This window comes from Micromesistius poutassou (assembly GCF_964030765.1).
Source record: "Micromesistius poutassou genome assembly, chromosome: 4".
Taxonomy (NCBI): Eukaryota; Metazoa; Chordata; class Actinopteri; order Gadiformes; family Gadidae; genus Micromesistius; species Micromesistius poutassou.
In genome coordinates, this window is record NC_140274.1 from 13077151 (window position 1) to 13084116 (window position 6966).

A 6966-nucleotide genomic window follows, 5' to 3' on the forward strand; every position below is an offset into this window, starting at 1 on the left:
AAGGCTTTCCCACCAGATGAGCAGTTTCTCCAGGTAGCCAGTCAGTATTTGCCTGTTCTATTGCTCTGTTATTCTATTATGAAAACTGTATTTTTGCTTAGGAAAAAAAAAAAGTGATATTAAATTTCCTTCTCTTCATGGCCGGTTGACTGAAAGGTTAGTTTCACACCCTTTTTACGATACATGAAGCACAATTTTCAAAAAGGTGACCTGTGATGCATGCCAGGCGAATAAACACTGCTTAATTTACATGTAGTCTTTAAATATTTATATTAAATATTTAAATTCAACTACAATTTGAAATATGCCTGGATTTGTTCACATGGATTATTATAATTATCTAATTTCTAGAATACCACTCAAGCCTTTTTTTAAGGCTAACAAGGATAATGGTGAATGAATGATGATGATGATGATGATGATGATGATGATGATGATGACAAGCGGGTGATCTCAGGAGCCTTAAACTTTTAGACATGTCTTTGAAAGAAGTCATGTGACCATATGCTGTCTTTGAGCGTTCAAACGGCCCCTCCTGCACTAGCTTGGAAACAACTGAAACTTGAATTTGCATATGATTATGTCGAATCACAAATGAGACCTTGCCAATTTGCTTCGTGCCCAACAGCTATGAGACGTAGCCCGTCAAATAATGCTTGTTCAGCACTTAATGCAGCAGAACCAGCTGTTGAAGACCATGGCAAGCCATCCTGTTTTGGCTTTTTATCTTTTTATTTATATTGTAGTTATTTTCTTTGACCGTATTGGTGTGCATACAAACAAAGGACTTTTACTTTGAAAAGATCTACATTCATAATGGCTGACTATACAGGACAAGGTTTTTGACATATGCCTTGTAAAAAAAAAAATATTTGCGCAGTATAAGCCACCTCCCACTGATTAATATTCAACATACAGTCTATGGTATTTGATGCATAAGGGTAAAGTGACTGCAATAAACGGAGAAGGGGAAAAAACCACAAATGTGTTGGTTTCAACAGAGGAACAGAATACATGAATCCACCTTGTTCTGTCAAAGATCCTATTGTTTTCAATCTACTTCAGCATTGAGGGGCCTTGCCTGCAACGGGGGTTCAGCAGCTCTGATTGACACTTTGGGATTCCACAACAATTCCTTTGTTCTTCCACCAGTGTGTGAAATGAGGTCTGGTGTCACAACACTGTGAGGCTGTGGCTGAGCTGGAATTTGTGACACTGTTTGAAGAGATGGATAGGGAAATGTCAGCCCTTTCTTTTTGCTCGGTTTTTTCATTCGTATATTATCATCTGATATAAAAATGCATTTTGACAATTCTTGACTTTAAGGTCTTTCGCTCCACTTAGGGTTACATAAAGCTTAATTATCATATGCCCTATACGTCTCGCCTATTGAGTCACTGTGGTCTTAAAACTGCAGCTAATGAATCCTTGCAGACCGCAACCACACAGCTGGGGACTTTGTTGGGTTTGCAACCTGTTCAATGGTTAATTAAAAAAAGGCTCACAGTGCGAGCCACACGCCAGCCTGGTCTTCTCATGGCCTCGGGCTACAGGGATTTTAACCTTCTCGCTGGGTGCGACCAGGAATAAACCAAGCTGGGGAGAGAAAAAGCAAAAAAACAACAACAACTCAGTAGGCGGGACCTGTGAACCAATGTGTCAACACATATTTGCATTGCAGCGGGCTACATATGTCGCCGGTCCCACACAGCGGTGGTGAATGGCCTGTCTGTGCGCGGTGCGGAAACAGCCTGTGACAAGCGGCCTTTTGTTGATGGCCCTCTCCGGGTCCACCGCCACCGCAGAGCTCGTCACCACGGTAACAATGAGTTTTATTGCTGATCCTGCGGCAGTACATCATCATATCCTGATTAATGTCAACGCTGGGAGTATTATGGTGCTGCAACACAGGTGATCCATGCACCCCCCTCCCCTTTTCATTCAGCCATGCTGCAATGAGTAAGGGAGAAAAGACGACTCCAAATGTTTTCTTGCGCTGTGGAAACATGGGTGTCGGTGTCACCCCATTGAAATTCCTTGTCAAAATCTTTGCTATGTAGCAAATTGCCCTGCGAATTTGGTTACTTGTGGTAAAGGTGGGTTCAGCCACATGGTGGCTTTCCAGGGCCGCAACAGAAGCATGCCGCATGCATGATTGCCTCTCATGGACAATGCGCTAATCGTTGCTTAGAGATGGGGCTGGGGCACCTTGCCAAAAACACACAGCAAACAGCTGCTTTGTGAGGGAAACAGTGTGCCTGGCATTAAAAAGTACTCAAACCAACCCCTCCCATCCTCACCAGCCCTTAAGAAGCTTGAGGAGATGGTGACTGATCACCAATGTCCTCACAGCATGAAAATAAAACTGAAGTGTGTTTTCTTAATCCGCCATGAGACACGCCACTGGTCTCATCAGCAACAAATGACAATGATGCCAGAATGGAAAAGATATCAGTCATTGTAGCTCTCCGGATGCACACACTCTGGACGCACAGCCACTTGTAGGAGGCAGGGATAGATTGACACTCTGGCACTGATTTGCAGACCCGAACCAGTGCTACTCACCAACTGAATAATCTCAACAGTCTCAAGTGTTGACTGATGATTTGTTCCGGCTTCACCAGCAGCCAGCCGTGGTAAGCTCATTGCACTATGGTCCGTCATGACCAGGGTATCTACATTCAGGCAGTGTGATTTCAGTTTGGTGGCCAACCATTCCATCTCCCATCTTCTTATAGACCCAAACTCTGAATAGACCATGGTCCTTCCTACCTGGGTTGTTTCCTTAGCATTGAGTGGATATCCATGTTCTCCTTCCCAGAGATATAGAGCTCTTTACATGTCACTCATACAACCTATGCAGGCAGAGAGTAGGCTTCTCTCCCAGGGGCTGGAATGATTTGGTGCTTAGGTTAAGGATGGATCGAACAGGTGACGAAAAGACCCAGAAGCATGCTTCTATACATGGTTAAAGACTAGCTTTCCATGTTGAAACATCCTTTTTATCCATTTCTTACGCTTCCTTGATGTGTGCTACCATTATGCCATCATGTTAGAGGCCCTGCTTGATGGACACTCATGAAACAAAATCCACAGGGTTGACTAGTATCAATCTAGATAACTAGCTAGCCATCAGGTGTGTGTAGCTAACCAAAGTTGCATTTCAGTGGGGTTTTCCCTGCAGGTGTCGCAGGGATTAGTACTACCCCAGAAGATGACAATGCCAGTGTGTCAATCTTGCATCCAAGAATTTTGTCATAGTCATAGTTTTCTCCTTGTATGTCAGCTGTGTGCGCCATTCCCCACTCTTGTCTGACAGCGGATGAGGCACTTTTGTCACCATTTTGAGGAGACTTGGGGAACTAACCGAGATGTGCAATGGGGAAATGACAGCAGACAAAGGCTCTTTCTGGATAAGATACCATACATTGTTGAAAATCTGTTTTTATGCTACATGGCAATGCGGAGGAAAACTCTAATTAGTGCAATGAGATCAATCACCTTAAAACAGTTAAGATACATTTTTAAGGCAACTATTGGTCAAAGTGGCATCAATGGCTCAATCCTGACTGGCTCATGAGTACATTCAAGTTCCTCTGTTGCGTTAGTGTTGGAGAGGAAAATAGATGTAAGTGGTGTCTCCAAGAGCAACGCTTATGGATAATATTAGTATTCCCTCATCTTTTTAATCACTATATATTTGTCTTTGTAGTTATTTACTCTGACTTACACTCTGACAGTTACATTGCCCATTAATTATTAAGTCTTTTGCTGTGTCTTTCCCCGTTTTCCAATTCTGCCAACGCATTTCCTTTATTATTATTATTATTATTATTATTTATATTTTCAATGGCATGTGTCAGAGCTTGCATGAACAAATCACTCCAACACCCCCATTCACATAGCAAGATTAAAACCATACAAAAAACAGGGTATTTTTTAGGCATGCATCATCTGAGATTTCTACACAATAGGACAATTCTGAAAGAAGGCATTGATAGCCAGTAACACAGAAAAAAAACCTCTTCCACTCCCAAATTTATCTGCATATTCTTACTGTTGCTTGTCTCATTAAATGTATTTACTTTGTCCTTGCGCTGTGTGACATCTTATGTGTCCATTTGCATAAGAAACCTTTTGTCATTACAGAAAGATGATCCTGTCTTTGCTGGAATGTCATCTGTTCTCTGTCTTCTCAAGGGAATAAACATGATATGGCCAAAAGAACAGGCTGTTCTGAATAGATATTATGCATGCATGAGTGTGTGTTGACATACATGTGTGTTTGTGTGAGCTGCGTCTGGGTCTGTGTTTGTGTGTATGTTTGTGTGTGTTGAGAGTCCACATATGGACCCATTACATGTCAAAAGTTTGTGACAGACTATTGCCCCTCACACCTAAACCGTGAGGGTAATTGTTGCAAACAAACAAGGCTTCATTCTATGTGTTTGAGCGTGACAGAGCCATAGATACTACATTGGGCCTGGGGTGAAACTGCTAATTGTACGGGACGTACAAGACGATTTGCTGTGCAGACTCATTAATCAAAGTAAGGTAACTATTAGTGTGTAACCAAACTTGCCTTGCACAAGCTTTTGGACAGTAATTATTTTCCCATGCAGTATGGAAATTAAATAAATTAAGAAACATACTACCACATAACAGACCTAATAAAAAAAAACAAAGAAGTCTTCTCGGATATGCACCATTTTCCGCAGTAGGCATTTAAATATTTAAACGGTTTAACACGTTTTGGAATAGAGGTTCTACTCTGCCCAGAGTCTTTCTGATACGCTAAGACATTGTGCACACGTAAACACAAACACACACAAACCTCACAGACATAATCCCATTTGTTCAGTGCTCACAAGTAAACTACACCAGTGGTCAGAGGAAAAAAACGTGATTCATTTTTGATTCATGTGGGAGCCAGTGTGCCATAGACATCCATTGATTCATAGCAATTTGCTGTCATGGCTATTTTCGTCCACGCTATTTAATTTGGGACCTAGATCGTCGGCCAGCTGACAATCTCTGATTCGGACCTGAATAATGTAGGCTGATGAATATAAAGGATGTATTGAAAGGTACATTAAAATAGGAGCTTCAACCAGGGTTGTCTGTGCCACGCATCTTATGGTGAGAAAAGTAAAAAACGGATTGTCAAAGACTATTAGTGGATACATGACCTTGAAGTTCCTATAATACAATTGCTATTTTTCATTGCTGACTAACACCGCTTCCGCTTCCTCCCTCCTAAATAATGCAGAGTCATGCCAAAGCACACAGGCCATTAACAACAGTGTCCGCACACCAGAACCTTGTAGCAGACAGAGAGCTTAATGTCTCAGTTTAATGCACTGGGAGAATTGTCATATTTTTCTCCTTCTTTCCAACATCTGCATCAGCATAAAGTGGGTTCTCTCTCTCTCTCTCTCTCTCTCTCTCTCTCTCTCTCTCTCTCTCTCTCTCTCTCTCTCTCTCTCTCTCTCTCTCTTTCTCTCTCTCTCTCTCTCTATCTCTCTCTCTCCCTCCATCTCACACTCTCACTGGCGCTGACTGGCTAACCCCATCAAACAAATCCCACGTAGAAGGCAAGGGTACAAGCCCACGCACAGACACACCATAAGGCACAAACACAAACATGAACAAGCAGAGGCACTTGGCTGTTGTTTCCGGAACCAAGAGTATCCGTTTATCTTCTGCTTTGTTTTGAATGAATGGATTCACCAGTGCTGATAGTCCTGCTTTATATAAAAAACGCATATAACTAGAATGAAATAAAATATATTTAGAGACTTTTATCCAAACAATGTACAGTGATCCCATTGAGGAGCAGGTAGGGCTCAGGCATCTTGTTTAATTTAACCTAAGATTGGCTTTAAACCCAAAAGCTTTTGGCTGGGGGCCAACACCCTACCCACTTGTTTATCCTGCCCGCCACCACAAGTGTCACTATGGTTATTTTTTGTTCAAATCGCCATAAATCTGTCTTTATAACCGTATGACGAAGGCAGCCCGGGCTAGCATCAAGTGTTGGTGAGCGTACAGGTAATGCATGAGGGAGAAGCACTCCATCTTTCAGAGGGGATGTGTTTGGCTTCGGATGATACACAACAATATGTCTAAGGACGGTTGCATTAAATAGAGATTAATGGATAAATACAAAATGCTGACTTACAAAATGCAAACTTATAAATATACATATGCAATAAGGGTACATAACATCATCAGTTTCATCATCAGGTACATTAATTCATTAGTAAATGCAGTAATAAACATTATGATATAGCATAGAGGTCAGGGTAAACCCTTACGCTATTAAATCATTTAGTTAACAAAACACCATTACTTTATTTAACATGAACACCATTAGTAAACACAAACACTATTAGTAAATGTTTGCTAGAGTAGACCATTAGCTAACTGTTAATTAACTGTTAATTAACAGTAGTTAACTTAGTTCATGCTTATTGCTGCAATTATAACATTTACATTTACGGCATTTAGCAGATGCTTTTATCCAAAGCAACCTTCAAACCTTTTATACACACATTCACACACCAACGGCGGTGTCAACCATGCAAAGTGACAGCCAGTTCATCAGGAGCAGTTAGGTTTACCTCGACACTCAGAGGCTAGGAGGAGCCGGGATCGAATTAGTAACTGTCCGGTTTCAAGTAGACCCTTTCTACCTCCTGAGCTAAACCCACCCTGACAAATGTTAATTACTGGTTAATTAATGTATCCTTATTGTAGAGTAACCACACACACATAGAACAGTATAATACAAAATGAATATCATATCTCAAAAGGAAACCATGAACAATTCATTCACAGGGCGAGGATGGCAGACAGACAGAGAAACAGGTGGTAAAGCAAAGAGACAGGCGTGCAGAGAGCTTTGATATCATGCAGCAACAGCAGCAGCAGCAACACATCGGTGTGGTCTTTGAAGTTTGCCTG